Source organism: Schistocerca americana, chromosome 3 (genome assembly GCF_021461395.2).
Source record: "Schistocerca americana isolate TAMUIC-IGC-003095 chromosome 3, iqSchAmer2.1, whole genome shotgun sequence".
NCBI classification, from domain to species: Eukaryota; Metazoa; Arthropoda; class Insecta; order Orthoptera; family Acrididae; genus Schistocerca; species Schistocerca americana.
In genome coordinates, this window is record NC_060121.1 from 82911278 (window position 1) to 82929465 (window position 18188).

An 18188-nucleotide genomic window follows, 5' to 3' on the forward strand; every position below is an offset into this window, starting at 1 on the left:
ATAGAAAGAGAGAGTGTCAGTCCTCTTGTACTTAAGTCGGCATTGTGCCTTTTGTATTAAATTCGTATGCAATTTCTGTGTTTCATCGTCAATAAGAAGGTCCGAGGAATACAGTAAACCTGAAGTGAAGCGTCGGAATCTAAAACTGGAGTCTCAGGAAAGGTTCAAATCATAGAAAGTTAGAGTGTCTGGCGTCTTGTACTTAAGTCGGCATTGTGCCTTTTGTATTAAATTCGGATGCAATTTCTGTGATTCATCGTCAATAAGATGGTCGAAGGGATACAGTAAACCTGAAGTGAAGCATCGGAATCTAAAACTGTACCCGCAGGAAAGGTTCAAATCATAGAAAGTGAGAATGTCAGGCGTCTTGTACTTAAGTCGGCATTGTGCCTTTTGTATTAAATTCAGATGGAATTTCTGTGTTTTATCGTCAATAAGAAGGTCCAAGGATACAGTAAACCTGAAGTGAAGCATCGGAATCTAAAACTGGTCTGACAGGAGGGGTTCAAATCATAGAAAGTTAGAGTGTCAGTCCTCTTGTACTTAAGTTGGCATTGTGCCTTTTGTATTAAATTCGGATGCAATGTCTGTGTTTCATCGTCAATAAGAAAGTCCAAGGTATACAATAAACCTGAAGTGAAACATCGGAAACTAAAACTGGACGTACAGTAGAGGTTCAAATCATAGAAAGTTAGAGTGTCAGTCCTCTAGTACTTAGGTCGGCATTGTGCCTTTTGCATTAAATTCGGATGCAAACTTCTGTGTTTTATCGTCAATAAGCAGGTCCAAGGGATATAGTGAACCTGAAGTGATGCATCGGAAACTATAACTGGACTTACAGGAGAGGTACAAATAATAGAAAGTTACAGTGTCAGTCCTCTTGTACTTAAGTCGTTATTGTGACTTTTGTATTAAATTCGGATGCAATTTCTGTGTTTCATCGTCAATAAGGTGGTCCAAGGTATACAGTAAACCTGAAGGGAAGCATCGGAAACTAAAACTGGACTCACAGGAGTGGTTCAAATCATTGAAAGTTAGAGTGTCAGTTCTCTTGTACTTACGTCGGCATTGTGCCTTTTGTATTAACTTCGGATGCAATTTCTGTGTTTCATCGTCAATAAGAAGGTCCAAGGGACACGGTAAACCTGAAGTGAAGCATTGTAATCTAAAACTGGACTCACAGGAAAAGTTCAAATCATAGAAAGAGAGAGTGTCAGTCCTCTTGTACTTAAGTCGGCATTGTGCCTTTTGTATTAAATTCGTATGCAATTTCTGTGTTTCATCGTCAATAAGAAGGTCCAAGGTATACAGTAAACCTGAAGTGAAGCATCGGAATCTACAACTGGACTCTCAGGAAAGGTTCAAATCATAGAAAGTTAGAGTGTCAGGCGTCTTGTACTTAAGCCGGCATTGTGCCTTTTGTATTACATTCAGATGGAATTTCATTGTTTTATCGTCAATACGAAGGTCCAAGGATACAGTAAACCTGAAGTGAAGCACCGGAATCTAAAACTGGACTCACAGGAGAGGTTCAAATCATAGAAAGTTAGAGTGTCAGTCCTCTTGCATTTAAGATTGCATTGTGCCTTTTGTACTAAATTCGGTTGCAATTTCTGTGTTTCATCGTCAATAAGAAGATCCAAGGGATACAGTAAACCTGAAGTGAAGCATAGGAACCTAAAACTGAACTCTCAGGGGAGGTTCAAATCATAGCAAGTTAGAGTGTCAGTCCTCTTGTATTAAGTTGGCATTGTGCCTTTTGTATTAAATTCGGATGCAATTTCTGTGTTTCATCGTCAATAAGAAGGTCCAAGGTATACAATAAACCTGAAGTGAAGCATCGGAAACTAAAACTGGACTTGCAGTAGAGGTTCAAATCATAGAAAGTTAGTGTGTCAGTCCTCTGGTACTTAGGTCGGCATTGTGCCTTTTGCATTAAATTCGGATGCAATTTCTGTGTTTCATCGTCAATAAGAAGGTCCAAGGGTTACAGTAAACCTGAGGTGAAGCATCTCAAACTAAAACTGGACTCACAGGAGAGGTTCAAATCATAGAACGTTAGAGTGTCTGCCCTCTAGTACCTAAGTCGGCATTGTGCCTTTTGTATTAAATTCGGATGCAATTTCTGTGTTTCATCGTCAATAAGAACGTAAAAGGGATACAGTGAACCGGAAGTGAAGCATCGGAATCTAAAATCGGACTCACAGGAGTGGTTAAAATCATAGAAATTTAGGGTGTCAGTCCTCTTGTACTTTAGTCGGCATTGTGACGTTTGTATTACATTCGGATGCAATTTCCGTGTTTCATCGTCAATGAGATGGTTCAAGGGATACAGTAAACCTGAAGTGAAGCATCGGAAACTAAAACTGGACTGACAGGAGAGGTTCTAATCATAGATAGTTAGAGTGTCAGTCCTGTTGTACTTATGTAGGCATTGTGCCTTTTGTATTAAATTCAGATGGAATTCCTGTGTTTCATCGTCAATAAGAAGGTCCAAGGGATACAGTAAACCTGAAGTGAAGCATCTGAATCGAAAACTGGACTCACAGGAGAGGTTCAAATCATAGAAAGTTAGAGAGGCAGTCCTCTTGTACTTAAGTCGGCATTGTGCCTTTTGTATTAAATTCGGATGCAATTTCTCTGTTCCATCGTCAATAGGATGGTCCAAGGGATACAGTAACCCTAAAGTGAAGCATTGGAATCGAAAACTTGACTCACAGAAGAGGTTCAAATCATAGAAAGTTAGAGTGTCAGTCCTCTTGTACTTAAGTTGGCATTGTGCTTTTTGTACAAAATTCGGATGCAATTTCTGTGTTTCATCGTCAATAAGAAGGTCCAAGGGATACAGTGAACCTGAAGTAAAGCATCGGAAACTAAAACTGGACTTACAGGAAGGGTTCAAATCATAGAAAGTTAGATTGTCAGTCCTCTTGTATTTAAGTCGGCATTGTGCCTTTTGTATTAAATTCGGACGCAATATCTGTGTTTCACCGTCAATAAGAAAGTCCAAGGAATACAGTAAACCTGAAGGGAAGCATCGAAAACTAAAACTGGTCTCACAGGAGAGGTTCAAAACATTGAGAGTTAGAGTGTCAGTCCTCTTCTACTTATGTCGGCATTGTGCCTTTTGTATTAAATTCGGATACAATTTCTGGGTTTAACGTCAATAAGAAGGTCCAAGTGATACAGTAAACCTGAAGTGAAGCATCGGAAACTAAAACTGGACTCACAGGAGAGGATCAAACCATAGGACGTCACAGTGTCAGTCCTCTAGTACATAAGTCGGCATTGTGCCTTTTGTATTAAATTCGGATTGAATTAATGTGTTTCATCGTCAATAAGAAGGTCCAAGGGATACATTAATCCGGAAGTGAAGCATCTGATTCGAAAACTGGACTCACAGGAGAGGTTCAAATCATAGAAAGTTAGAGTGTCAGTCCTCTTGTACTTGAGTCGGCATTGTGCCTTTTGTATTACATTCGGATGCATTTTCTGTGATTCATCGTCAATAAGAAGGTCCAAGGGATACAGTAAACCTAAAGTGAAGCATCGGAATCAAAAACTGGACTTACAGAAGAGGTTCAAATCATTGAGAGATAGAGTGTCAGTCCTCTTCTACTTATGTCGGCATTGTGCCTTTTGTATTCAATTCGGATGCAATTTCTGTGTTTCATCGCCAATAAGAAGGTCCATGGGATACAGTAATCCGGAAGTGAAGCATCGGAAACTAAAACTAGACACACAGGAGAGGTTCAAACCATAGAACGTTAGAGTGTCAGTCCTCTTGTACGTAAGTCGGCATTGTGCCTCTTGTATTAAATTCGGATGCAATTTCTGTGTTTCATCGTCAATAAGAAGGTAAAAGGGATACAGTAAACCTGAAGTGAAGCATCGGAATCTAAAACCGGACTCACAGGAGAGGGTCAAATCATAGAAAGCTAGAGTGTCAGTCCTCTTGTACTTTAGTCGGCATTCAGCATTTTGTATTACATTCGGATGCCATATCTGTGTTTCATCGTCAATAAGATGGTGCAAGGTATACAGTAACCCTGAAGTGAAGCATCGGAATCGAAAACTGGACTCACAGGAGAGGTTCAAATCATAGAAAGTTAGAGTGTCAGTCCTTTTGTACGTAAGTCGGCATTGTGCCATTTGTATTAAATTCGGATGCAATTTCTGTGTTTCATCGTCAAATAGGAAGGTCCAAGGGATACAGTAAACTTGAAGTGAAGCATCGGAATCTAAAACTGGACCCACAGGAGACGTTCAAATCATAGAAAGAGCGAGTGTCAGTCCTCTTGTACTTAAGTTAGCATTGAGCCTTTTTCTTAATTTCGGATGCAATTTCTGTGTTTCATCGTCAATAAGAAGGTCCTAGCGATACACTTAACCTGAAGTGAAGCTTCGGAATCTAACACTGGACTCACAGGAGAGGATGAAATCATAGAAAGAGAGAGTGTCAGTCCTCTTGTACTTAAGTCAGCATTGAGCCATTTGTATTAAATTCGGATGCAATTTCTGTGTTTCATCGTCAAATAGGAAGGTCCAAGGGATACAGTAAACTTGAAGTTAAGCATCGGAATCTAAAACTGGACCCACAGGAGACGTTCAAATCATAGAAAGAGAGAGTGTCAGGCCTTTTGTCCTTAAGTCGGCATTATGCCTTTTGTATTAAATTCAGATGGAATATCTGTGTTTCATCGTCAATAAGGAGGTCCAAGGGATACATTAGACCCGAAGTGAAGCATCGGAACTAAAACTGGACTCACAGGAGAGGCTCACATCATAGAAAGTTAGAGTGTCAGTCCTCTTGTACTTAAGTCGGCATTGTGCCTTTTGTATTAAATTCGGATGCAATTTCTGTGTTTCATCGTCAATAAGAAGGTCCAAGGTATACAGTAAACCTGTAGTGCAGCATCGGAATCTAAAGCTAAACTCACAGGAAGGGTTCAAATCATAGAAAGTTAGAGTGTCGCTCCTCTTGTACTTAAGTCGGCATTGTGCCTTTTGTATTAAATTCAGATGGAATTTCTGTGTTTCAGCATCAATACGTAGGTCCAAGGGATACAGTAAACCTGAAGTGAAGCATCGGAATCGAAAACTGGTCTCACAGGACGGGTTCAAATCATAGATAGTTAGAGTGTCAGTGGTCTTGTACATAAGTCGGCATTGTGCCTTTTGTATTATATACGGATGCAATTTCTGTGTTCCATCGTCAATAAGAAGGTCCATGGGAAACAGTAAACCTGAAGTGAAGCATTGGAATCTAAACTGGGCTCACAGGAGAGGTTCAAATCAAAGTAAGAGAGAGTGTCAGTCCTCTTGTACATAATTCGGCATTGTGCCTTTTGTATTAAATTCGGATGTAATATCTGTGTTTGATCGTCAATAAGAATGTCCAAGGGATACAGTTAACCTGAAGTGAAGCATCGGAACCTAAAACCGGTCTCACAGGAGAGGTTCAAGTCATAGTACGTAAGTGTGTCAGTCCTCTAGTACTTAAGTTGGCATTGAGCCTTATGTATTAAATTCGGATGCAATTTCTGTGTTTCATCGTCAATAAGAAGGTCCAAGGGATACAGAAAACCTGAAGGGAAGCATCGGATTCTAAAGCAGGACCCACAGGAAAGGTTCAAATAATTGAGAGTTAGAGTGCAAGTCCTCTACTACTTATGTCGGCAATGTGCCTTTTGTATTAAATTCGGATGCAATTTCTGTGTTTCATCGTCAATAAGAGGGTCCAAGGGATGCAGTAAACCCAAAGTGAAGCATCGGAAACTAAACTGGACTCACAGGAGAGGTTCAAATCATAGAACGTTAGAGTGTCAGTCTTCTAGTATATGAGTCGGCATTGTGCCTTTTGTATTAAATTCGGATGCAATTTCTGTTTTTCTTCGTCAATAAGAAGGTCCAAGGTATACAGAAAACCTGAAGGGAAGCATCGGATTCTAAAGCAGGACCCACAGGAAAGGTTCAAATAATTGAGAGTTAGAGTGCAAGTCCTCTACTACTTATGTCGGCAATGTGCCTTTTGTATTAAATTCGGATGCAATTTCTGTGTTTCATCGTCAATAAGAGGGTCCAAGGGATACAGTAAACCCAAAGTGAAGCATCGGAAACTAAACTGGACTCACAGGAGAGGTTCAAATCATAGAACGTTAGAGTGTCAATCTTCTAGTATATGAGTCGGCATTGTGCCTTTTGTATTAAATTCGGATGCAATTTCTGTGTTTTTTCGTCAATAAGAAGGTCCAAGGGATACAGTAAACCTGAAGTGAAGCATCGGAAACTGAAACTGGTTTCACAGGAGAGGTTCACATCATAGAAAGTTAGAGTGTCAGTCCTCTTGTACTTAAGGCGGCATTGTGCCTTTTGTATTAAATTCGAATGCAATTTCTGTGTTTCATCGTCAATAAGAAGGTCCAAGGTATACAGTAAACCTGAAGTGAAGCATCGAAATCTAAAACTGGACCCACAGGAACGGTTCAAATCATAGGAAGTTAGAGTGTCTGTCCCCTTGTACTTAAGTCGGCATTGTGCCTTTTGTATTAAATTCAGATGGATTTTCTGTGTTTCATCGCCAATTAGAAGGTCCAATGGATACAGTAAACCTGAAGTGAAGCATCGGAATCTAAAACTGGACTCACAGTAGAGGTTCAAATCATAGAAAGTTAGAGTGTTAGGCCTTTTGTCCTTAAGTCGGCATTGTGCCTTTTGTATTAAATTCAGATGGAATGTCTGTGTTTCATCGTCAATAAGAAGGTCCAAGGGATACAGTTAACCTGAAGTGAAGCATCGGAATCGAAAACTGGACTCACACGAGAGGTTCAAATCATAGAAAATTATAGTGTCAGTCCTCTTGTTTTAACTCGGCATTGTGCCTTTTGTACTAAATTCGGTTGCAATTTCTGTGTTTCATCGTCAATAAGAAGTTCCGAGGGATACAGTAAACCTGAAGTGAAGCATCGGAATCTAAAACTGGATTCACAGGAGAGGTTCAAATTATTGAATGAAAGAAAGTCAGTCCTCTTGTACTTAAGTCGGCATTGTGCCTTTTGTATTACATTCGGATGCAATTTCTGTGTTTCATCGTCATTAAGAAGGTAAAAGGGATAGAGTAAACCTAAAGTGAAGCATCGGAATCTAAAACTGGACTCACAGGAGAGGTTCAAATCATAGATAGTTAGAGTGTCAGTCCTCTTGTACTTAAGTCGGCATTGTGCCTTTTGTATTAATTTCGGATGCAATTCCTGTGTTTAATCGGCAATAAGAAGGTAAAAGGGATACAGTAAACCAGAAGTGAAGTATCGGAGTTTAAAACCGGACTCACAGGAGAGGTTCAAATCATAGAAAGTTAGAGTGTCAGTCCTCTTGTACTTAAGTCGGCATTGTGCATTTTGTATTATATTCGGATGCCATTTCTGTGTTTCATCGTCAATAAGATGGTCCAAGGGATACAGTAAACCTTAAGTGAAGCATCGGAATCGAAAACTGGACTCACAGGAGAGGTTCAAATCATAGAAAGTTAGAGTGTCAGTCCTCTTGTATTTAAGTCGGCATTGTGCCTTTTGTACTAAATTCGGTTGCAATATCTGTTTTTCATCGACAATAAGAAGGTGCAAGGGATACAGTAAACCTGAAGGGGAGCATCGGAACCTAAAACTGGACTCACAGGAGAGGTTCAAATCATAGATCGTTAGAGTGTCAGTCCTCTAGTACTTAAGTCGGCATTGTGCCTTTGTATTAAATTCAGTTGCAATTTCTGTGTTTCATCGTCAATAACAAGGTCCAAGGGATACAGTAAACCTGAAGTGAAGCATCGGAAACTAAAACTGGACTCACAGGAGAGGTTCATATCGTAGAAAGTTATAGTGTCAGTCCTCTTGTACATAAGTCGGCATTGCGCCTTTTGAATTAAATTCGGATGCAATTTCTGTGTTTCATCGTCAATAAGAAGGTCAAAGGTATACAGTAAACTTGATGTCAAGCATCGGAATCTAAGGCTGGACTCACAGGATGGGTTCAAATCAAAGAAAGTTTGAGTGTCAGTCCTCTTGTACTTAAGTCGGCATTGTGCCTTTTCTATTAAATTCGGATGCAATTTTTGTGTTTCATCGTCAATAAGAAGGTCCAAGGGATACAGTAAACCTGAAGTGAAGCATCGGAATCTAAAACTGGATTCACAGGAGAGGTTCAAATTATTGAATGAAAGAAAGTCAGTCCTCTTGTACTTAAGTCGGCATTGTGCCTTTTGTATTAAATTCGGAAGCAATTTCTGTGTTTCATCGGCAATAAGACGTTTCAAGGTATACAGTGAACCTGAAATGAAGCATCGGAATCGAAAACTGGACATACAGGAGAGGTTCAAATCATAGATAGTTAGTGTGTCAGTCGTCTTGTACATAAGTCGGCATTGTGCCTTTTGCATTATATACGGATGCAATTTCTGTGTTCCATCGTCAATAAGAAGGTCCAAGGGACACAGTAAACCTGAAGTGAAGCATTGGAATCTAAACTGGGCTCACAGGAGCGGTTCAAATCATAGTAAGAGAGAGTGTCAGTCCTCTTGTACATATGTCGGCATTGTGCCTTTTATATTAAATTCGGATGCAATTTCTGTGTTTCATCGTCAATAAGAATGTCCAAGGGACACAGTAAACCTGAAGTAAACATCGGAATCTATAACAGGACTCACAGGAGCGGTTCAAATCATAGAAAGTTAGAGTGTCAGGCTTTTTGTCCTTAAGTCGGCATTGTGCCATTTGTATTAAATTCAGATCGAATTTCTGTGTTTCACCGTCAATAAGAAGGTCCAAGGGATACAGTAAACCTGAAGTGAAACATCGGAACCGAGAACTGGGCTCACAGGAGAGGTTCAAATCATAGAAAGTTAGAGTGGCAGTCCTCCCGTACTTAAGTCGGCATTGTGCCTTTTGTATTAAATTCGGATGCAATTTCTGTGTTTCATCGTCAATAAGAAGGTCCAAGGTATACAGAAAACCTGAAGGAAAGCATCGGATTCTAAAGCAGGACCCACAGGAATGGTTCAAATCATTGAGAGTTAGAGAGCAAGTCCTCTACTACTTATGTCGGCAATGTGCCTTTTGTATTAAATTCGGATGCAATTTCTGTGTTTCATCGTCAATAAGAGGGTCCAAGGGATACAGTAAACCCAAAGTGAAGCATCGGAAACTAAACTGGACTCACAGGAGAGGTTCAAGTCATAGAACGTTAGAGTGTCAGTCTTCTAGTACATGAGTCAGCATTGTGCCTTTTGTATTAAATTCGGATTCAATTTCTGTGTTTTATCGTCAATAAGAAGGTCCAAGGGATACAGTAATCCTGAAGCGAAGCATCGGAATCGAAAAGTAGATTCACAGGAGAGGTTCAAAACATAGGAATTTAGAGTGTCAGTCCTCTTGTACTTAAGTCGGCATTGTGCCTTTTGTATTAAATTCGGATGCAATTTCTGTGTATCATCGTCAATAAGAAGGTCCAAGGGATACAGTAAACCTGAAGTGAAGCATCGGAACCTAAAGCTGGACTTACAGGAGAGGTTCAAATCATAGAACCTTAGAGTGTCAGTCCTCTAGTTCTTAAGTCGCCATTGTGCCTTTTGTATTAAATTCGGAAGCAATTTCTGTGTTTCTTCGTCAATAAGAAGGTCCAAGGGATACAGTAAACCTGAAGTGAAGCATCGGAAACTAAAACTGGACTCACAGGAGAGGTTCACATCATAGAAAGTTAGAGTGTCAGTCCTCTTGTACTTAAGGCGGCATTGTGCCTTTTGTATTAAATTCGGATGCAATTTCTGTGTTTCATCGTCAATAAGAATGTCCAAGGTATACAGTAAACCTGAAGTGAAGCATCGGAACCTAAAACTGGACTCACAGGAGGGGTTCAAATCATAGAACGTTTGAGTGTCAGTCCTCTAGTACATAAGTCGGCATTGGGCCTTTTGTATTACATTCGGTTGCAATATCTGTGTTTCATCGTCATTAAGAAGGTCCAAGGTATAGAGTAAACCTAAAGTGAAGCATCGGAATCTAAAACTGGACTCACAGGAGAGGTTCAAATCATAGATAGTTAGAGTGTCAGTCCTCTTGTACTTAAGTCGGCATTGTGCCTTTTGTATTAATTTCGGATGCAATTTCTGTGTTTCATCGGCAATAGGAAGGTAAAAGGGATACAGTAAACCAGAAGTGAAGCATCGGAGTTTAAAACCGGACTCACAGGAGAGGTTCAAATCATAGAAAGTTAGAGTGTCAGTCCTCTTGTACTTAAGTCGGCATTGTGCATTTTGTATTATATTCGGATGCCATTTCTGTGTTTCATCGTCAATAAGATGGTCCAAGGGATACAGTAAACCTTAAGTGAAGCATCGGAATCGAAAACTGGACTCACTGGAGAGGTTCAAATCATAGAACGTTAGAGTGTCAGACCTCTAGTACTTAAGTCGGCATTGTGCCTTTGTATTAAATTCAGTTGCAATTTCTGTGTTTCATCGTCAATAACAATGTCCAAGGGATACAGTAAACCTGAAGTGAAGCATCGGAAACTAAAACTGGACTCACAGGAGAGGTTCACATCATAGAAAGTTAGAGTGTCAGTCCGTTTGTACTTAAGTCGGCATTGTGCCTTTTGTATTAAATTCGGATGCAATTTCTGTGTTTCATCGTCAATAAGAAGGTCAAAGGTATACAGTAAACTTGATGTCAAGCACCGGAATCTAAGGCTGGACTCACAGGATGGGTTCAAATCAAAGAAAGTTTGAGTGTCAGTCCTCTTGTACTTAAGTCGGCATTGTGCCACTTGTATTAAATTCAGCTGGAATTTCTGTGTTTCATCGTCAATAAGAAGGTCCAAGGTATACAGCAACCCTGAAGTGAAGCATCGGAATCGAAAACTGGACTCACAGGAGAGGTTGAAATCATAGAAAGTTAGAGTGCCAGTCCTCTTGTACTTAAGTCGGCATTGTGCCTTTTGTATTACATTCGGATGCAATATCTGTGTTACATCGTCAATTAGAAGGTCCAAGGGATACAGTAAACCTGAAGTGAAGCATCGGAATCTAAAACTGGACACACAGTAGAGGTTCAAATCATTGAAAGTTAGTGTGTCAGTCCTCTTGTACTTAAGTCGGCATTGTGCCTTTTCTATTAAATTCGGATGCAATTTTTGTGTTTCATCGTCAATAACAAGGTCCAAGGGATACAGTAAACCTGAAGTGAAGCATCGGAATCTAAAACCGGATTCACAGGAGAGGTTCAAATTATTGAATGAAAGAGTGTCAGTCCTCTTTTACTTAAGTCGGCATTGTGCCTTTTGTATTAAATTCGGAAGCAATTTCTGTGTTTCATCGGTATAAGAAGGTCCAAGGTATACAGTGAACCTGAAGTGAAGCATCGGAATCGAAAACTGGACTCACAGGAGAGGTTCAAATCATAGGAAGTTAGAGTGTCGGTCCTCTTGTATTTAAGTCGGCATTGTGCATTTTGTACTGAATTCGCTTGCAATTTCTGTGTTTCATCGTCAATAAGAAGGTCCAAGGGATACAGTAATTCCGAAGTGAAGCATCGGAACCTAAAACTGGACTCAAAGAGGGGTTCAAATCATAGAAAGTTAGAGTGTCTGTTTTCTTGTACTTAAGTCGGAATTGTGCCTTTTGTACTAAATTCGGATGCAATTTCTGTGTATCATCGACAATAAGGAGGTCCGAGGTATACAGTAAACCTGAAGTGAAGCATCAGAGTCTAAAACTGGACTCACAGGAAGGGTTGAAATCTTAGAAAGTTACAGTGTCAGTCCTCTTGTACTTAAGTCGGCATTGTGCCTTTTGTTATAAATTCGGATGCAATTTCTGTGTTTCATCGTCAATAAGAAGGCCAAGGTACACAATAAACCTGAAGTGAAGCATCGGAAACTAAAACTGGACTCACAGGAGAGGTTCAAATCATTGAACGAGAGAGTGTCAGTCCTCTAGTACGTAAGTCGGCATTGTGCCTTTTGTATTAAATTCGGATGCAATTTCTGTGTTTCATCGTCAATTAGAGGGTCCAAGGTATACAGTAAACCTGAAGGGAAGCATCGGAATCGAAAACTGGACTCACAGGTGAGGTTCAAATCCTAGAAAGTTAGAGTGTCAGTCCTCTTGTATTTAAGTCGGCATTGTGCCTTTAGTATTAAACTCGGATGCAATTTCTGTGTTCCATCGTCAATATGAAGGTCCAAGGGATACAGTAAACCTGAAGTGAAGCATCGGAATCTAAAACTGGACTCACAGGAGAGGTTCAAATCATAGAAAGTTAGAGTGTCAGGCCTCTTGTCCTTCTGTCGGCTTTGTGCCTTTTGTATTGAATTCAGACAGAATTTCTGTGTTTCATCGTCAATAAGAAGGTCCAAGGGATACAGTAAACCTGAAGTGAAGCATCGGAGACTAAAACTGGACTCACGGGAGAGGTTCACATCATAGAAAGTTAGAATGTCAGTCCTCTTGTACTTAAGTCGGCATTGTGCCTTTTGTATTAAATTCGGATGCAATTTCTGTGTATTATCGTCAATAAGAAGGTCCAAGGGATACAGTAAACCTGAAGTTAAGCATCGGAATCTAAAACTGGACTCACAGAAGAGATCCAAATCATAGAAAATTAGAGTGTCAGTCCTCTTGTACTTAAGTTGGCATTGTGGCTTTTTTATTTCATTCGGTTGCAATATCTGTGTTTCATCGTCAATAAGAAGGTCCAAGGGATAGAGTGACCCTAAAGTGAAGCATTGGAATCTAAAACTGGACTCACAGGAGAGGGTCAAAACATAGAAAGTTAGAGTGTCAGTCCTCTTGTACTTAAGACGGCATTGTTCCTTTTGTATTAATTTCGGGTTCAATTTCTGTGTTTCATCGTCAATAAGAAGGTAAAAGGGATACAGTAAACCAGAAGTGAAGCATCGGAGTTTAAAACCGTACTCACAGGAGAGGTTCAAATCATAGAACGTTAGAGTGTCAGTCCTCTAGTACTTAAGTCGGCATTGTGCCTTTTGTATTAAATTCAGTTGCAATTTCTGTGTTTCATCGTCAATAACAAGCTCCAGGGGATACAGTAAACCTGAAGTGCAGCATTGGAAACTAAAACTGGACTCACAGGAGAGGTTCACATCATAGAAAGTTAGAGTGTCAGTCCTCTTGTACTTAAGTCGGCATTGTGCCTTTTGTATTAAATTCGGATGCAATTTCTGTGTTTCATCATCAATAACAAGGTGCAAGGTATACAGTAAACCTGATGTCAAGCATCGGAATCTAATGCCGGACTCACAGGAAGGGTTCAAATCAAAGATAGTTAGAGTGTCAGTCCTCTTGTACTTAAGTCGGCAGTGTGCCATTTGTATTAAATTCAGATGGAATTTCTGTGCTTCATCGTCAATAAGAAGGTCCAAGGGATACAGCAACCCTGAAGTGAAGCATCGGAATCGAAAACTGGACTCACAGGACAGGTTCAAATCATAGAAAGTTAGAGTGTCAGTCCTCTTGTACTTGAGTCGGCATTGTGCCTTTTGTATTACATTCAGATGCAATATCTGTGTTTCATCGTCAATTAGAAGGTCCAAGGGATACAGTAAACCTGAAGTGAAGCATCGGAATCTAAAACTGGACACACAGTAGAGGTTCAAATCATAGAAAATTAGTGTGTCAGCCCTCTTGTACTTATATCGGCATTGTTCCTTTTCTATTAAATTCGGATGCAATTTCTGTGTTTCATCGTCAATAAGAAGGTCCAAGGGATACAGTAAACCTGAATTGAAGCATCGGAATCTAAAACTGGAATCACAGGAGAGGTACAAATCATTGAATGAAAGAGTGTCAGTCCTCTTGTACTTAAATCGGCATTGTGCCTTTTGTATTAAATTCGGATGCAATTTCTGTGTTTCATCGGCAATAAGAAGGTCCAAGGTATACAGTGAACTTGAAGTGAAGCATCGGAATCGTAAACTGGACTCACAGGAGAGGTTCTAATCATAGAAAGTCAGAGTGTCAGTCCTCTTGTATTTAAGTCGGCATTGTGCATTTTGTACTAAATTCGGTTGCAATTTCTGTGTTTCATCGTCAATAAGAAGGTCCAAGGGATACAGTAAACCTGAAGTGAAGCATCGGGGCCTAAAACTGGACTCAAAGAAGGGTTCAAATATAGAAAGTTAGAGTGTCAGTCCTCTTGTACTTAAGTCGGCATTGTGCCTTTTGTATTAAATTCGGATTCAATTTCTGTGTTTCATCGTCAATAAGATCGTCCAAGGTATACAGTAAACCTGATGTCAAGCATCGGAATCTAAGGCTGGACTCACAGGAAGGGTTCAAATCAAAGAAAGTTTGAGTGTCAGTCCTCTTGTACTTAAGACGGCATTGTGCCATTTGTATTAAATTCAGACGGAATTTCGGTGTTTCATCGTCAATAAGAAGGTCCAAGGGATACAGCAACCCTGAAGTGAAGCATCGGAATCAAAAACTGGACTCACAGGAGAGGTTCATATCATAGAAAGTTAGAGTGTCAGTCCTCTTGTACTTATGTCGGCATTGTGCCTTTTGTATTACATTCGGATGCAATATCTGTGTTTCATCGTCAATTAGAAGGTCCAAGGGATACAGTAAACCCGAAGTGAAGCATCGGAATCTAAAACTGGACACACAGTAGAGGTTCAAATCATAGAAAGTTAGTGTGTCAGTCCTCTTGTACTTAAGTCGGCATTGTGCCTTTTCTATTAAATTCGGATGCAATTTCTGTGTTTCATCGTCAATAAGAAGGTCCAAGGGATACAGTAAACCTGGATTCAAGCATCGGAATGTAAAACTGGATTCACAGGAGAGGTTCAAATCATTGAATGAAAGAGTGTCAGTCCTCTTGTACTTATGTCGGCATTGTGCCTTTTGTATTAAATTCGGATGCAATTTCTGTGTTTCATCGGCAATAAGAAGGCCAAGGTATACAGTGAACCTGAAGTGAAGCTTTGCAATCGTAAACTGGACTCACAGGAGAAGTTCTAATCGTAGAAAGTCAGAATGTCAGTCCTCTTGTATTTAAGTCGGCATTGTGCATTTTGTACTAAATTCGGTTGCAATTTCTGTGTTTCATCGTCAATAAGAAGGTCCAAGGGATACAGTAAACCTGAAGTGAAGCATCGGAACCTAAAACTGGACTCAAAGAGGGGTTCAAATATAGAAAGTTAGAGTGTCAGTCCTCTTGTACTTAAGTCGGCATTGTGCCTTTTGTATTAAATTCGGATGCTATTTCTGTGTTTCATCGTCAATAATAAGGTCCAAGGTATACAGTAAACCTGATGTCAAGCATCGGAATCTAAGGCTGGACTAACAGGAAGGGTTCAAATCAAAGAAAGTTAGAGTGTCAGTCCTATTGTACTTAAGTCGGCATTGTGCCATTTGTATTAAATTCAGATGGAATTTCGGTGTTTCATCGTCAATAAGAAGGTCCAAGGGATACAGCCACCCTGAAGTGAAGCATCGGAATCGAAAACCGGACTCACAGGAGAGGTTCAAATCATAGAAAGTTAGAGTGTCAGTCCTCTTGTACTTAAGTCGGCATTGTGCCTTTTGTATTACATTCGGATGCAATATCTGTGTTTCATCGTCAATTAGAAGGTCCAAGGGATACAGTAAACCTGAAGTGAAGCATCGGAATCTAAAACTGGACACACAGTAGAGGTTCAAATCATAGAAAGTTAGTGTGTCAGTCCTCTTGTATTTAAGTCGGTATTGTGCATTTTGTACTAAATTCGGTTGCAATTTCTGTGTTTCATCGTCAATAAGAAGGTCCAAGGGATACAGTAAACCTGAAGTGATGCGTCGGAACCTAACACTGGACTCAAAGAGGGGTTCAAATCATAGTAAGTTAGAGTGTTAGTCCTCTTGTACTTAAGTCGGAATTGTGCCTTTTGTATTAAATTCGGATGCAATTTCTGTGCTTCATCGTCAATAAGAAGGTCCGAGGTCTACAGTAAACCTGAAGTGAAGCATCGGAGTCTAAAACTGGACTCACAGGAGGGGTTGAAATCATAGAAAGTTAGAGTGTCAGTCCTCTTGTACTTAAGTCGGCATTGTGCCTTTTGTATTAAATTCGTATGCAATTTCTGTGTTTCATCGTCAATAGGTAGGTCCAAGGGATACAGTAAACCTGAAGTGAAGCATCGGAAACTAAAACTGGACTCACAGGAGAGGTTCAAATCCTAGAAAGTTAGAGTGTCAGTCCTCTTGTATTTAAGTCGGTATTGTGCCTTTTGTGTTAAATTCGGATGCAATTTCTGTGTTTCATCGTCAATAAGAAGGTCCAAGGGATAGAGTGAACCTAAAGTGAAGCATTGGAATCTAAAACTGGACTCACAGGAGAGGGTCAAATCATAGAAAGTTAGAGTGTCAGTCCTCTTGTACTTAAGTCGGCATTGTGCCTTTTGTATTAATTTCGGGTTCAATTTCTGTGTTTCATCGTCAATAAGAAGGTAAAAGGGATACAGTAAACCAGAAGTGAAGCATCGGAGTTTAAAACCGTACTCACAGGAGAGGTTCAAATCATAGAACGTTAGAGTGTCAGTCCTCTAGTACTTAAGTCGGCATTGTGCCTTTTGTATTAAATTCAGTTGCAATTTCTGTGTTTCATCGTCAATAACAAGCTCCAAGGGATACAGTAAACCTGAAGTGCAGCATTGGAAACTAAAACTGGACTCACAGGAGAGGTTCACATCATAGAAAGTTAGAGTGTCAGTCCTCTTGTACTTAAGTCGGCATTGTGCCTTTTGTATTAAATTCGGATGCAATTTCTGTGTTTCATCATCAATAACAAGGTCCAAGGTATACAGTAAACCTGATGTCAAGCATCGGAATCTAATGCCGGACTCACAGGAAGGGTTCAAATCAAAGATAGTTAGAGTGTCAGTCCTCTTGTACTTAAGTCGGCAGTGTGCCATTTGTATTAAATTCAGATGGAATTTCTGTGCTTCATCGTCAATAAGAAGGTCCAAGGGATACAGCAACCCTGAAGTGAAGCATCGGAATCGAAAACTGGACTCACAGGACAGGTTCAAATCATAGAAAGTTAGAGTGTCAGTCCTCTTGTACTTGAGTCGGCATTGTGCCTTTTGTATTACATTCAGATGCAATATCTGTGTTTCATCGTCAATTAGAAGGTCCAAGGGATACAGTAAACCTGAAGTGAAGCATCGGAATCTAAAACTGGACACACAGTAGAGGTTCAAATCATAGAAAATTAGTGTGTCAGCCCTCTTGTACTTATATCGGCATTGTTCCTTTTCTATTAAATTCGGATGCAATTTCTGTGTTTCATCGTCAATAAGAAGGTCCAAGGGATACAGTAAACCTGAATTGAAGCATCGGAATCTAAAACTGGATTCACAGGAGAGGTACAAATCATTGAATGAAAGAGTGTCAGTCCTCTTGTACTTAAATCGGCATTGTGCCTTTTGTATTAAATTCGGATGCAATTTCTGTGTTTCATCGGCAATAAGAAGGTCCAAGGTATACAGTGAACTTGAAGTGAAGCATCGGAATCGTAAACTGGACTCACAGGAGAGGTTCTAATCATAGAAAGTCAGAGTGTCAGTCCTCTTGTATTTAAGTCGGCATTGTGCATTTTGTACTAAATTCGGTTGCAATTTCTGTGTTTCATCGTCAATAAGAAGGTCCAAGGGATACAGTAAACCTGAAGTGAAGCATCGGAACCTAAAACTGGACTCAAAGAAGGGTTCAAATATAGAAAGTTAGAGTGTCAGTCCTCTTGTACTTAAGTCGGCATTGTGCCTTTTGTATTAAATTCGGATTCAATTTCTGTGTTTCATCGTCAATAAGATCGTCCAAGGTATACAGTAAACCTGATGTCAAGCATCGGAATCTAAGGCTGGACTCACAGGAAGGGTTCAAATCAAAGAAAGTTAGAGTGTCAGTCCTCTTGTACTTAAGACGGCATTGTGCCATTTGTATTAAATTCAGATGGAATTTCGGTGTTTCATCGTCAATAAGAAGGTCCAAGGGATACAGCAACCCTGAAGTGAAGCATCGGAATCAAAAACTGGACTCACAGGAGAGGTTCATATCATAGAAAGTTAGAGTGTCAGTCCTCTTGTACTTATGTCGGCATTGTGCCTTTTGTATTACATTCGGATGCAATATCTGTGTTTCA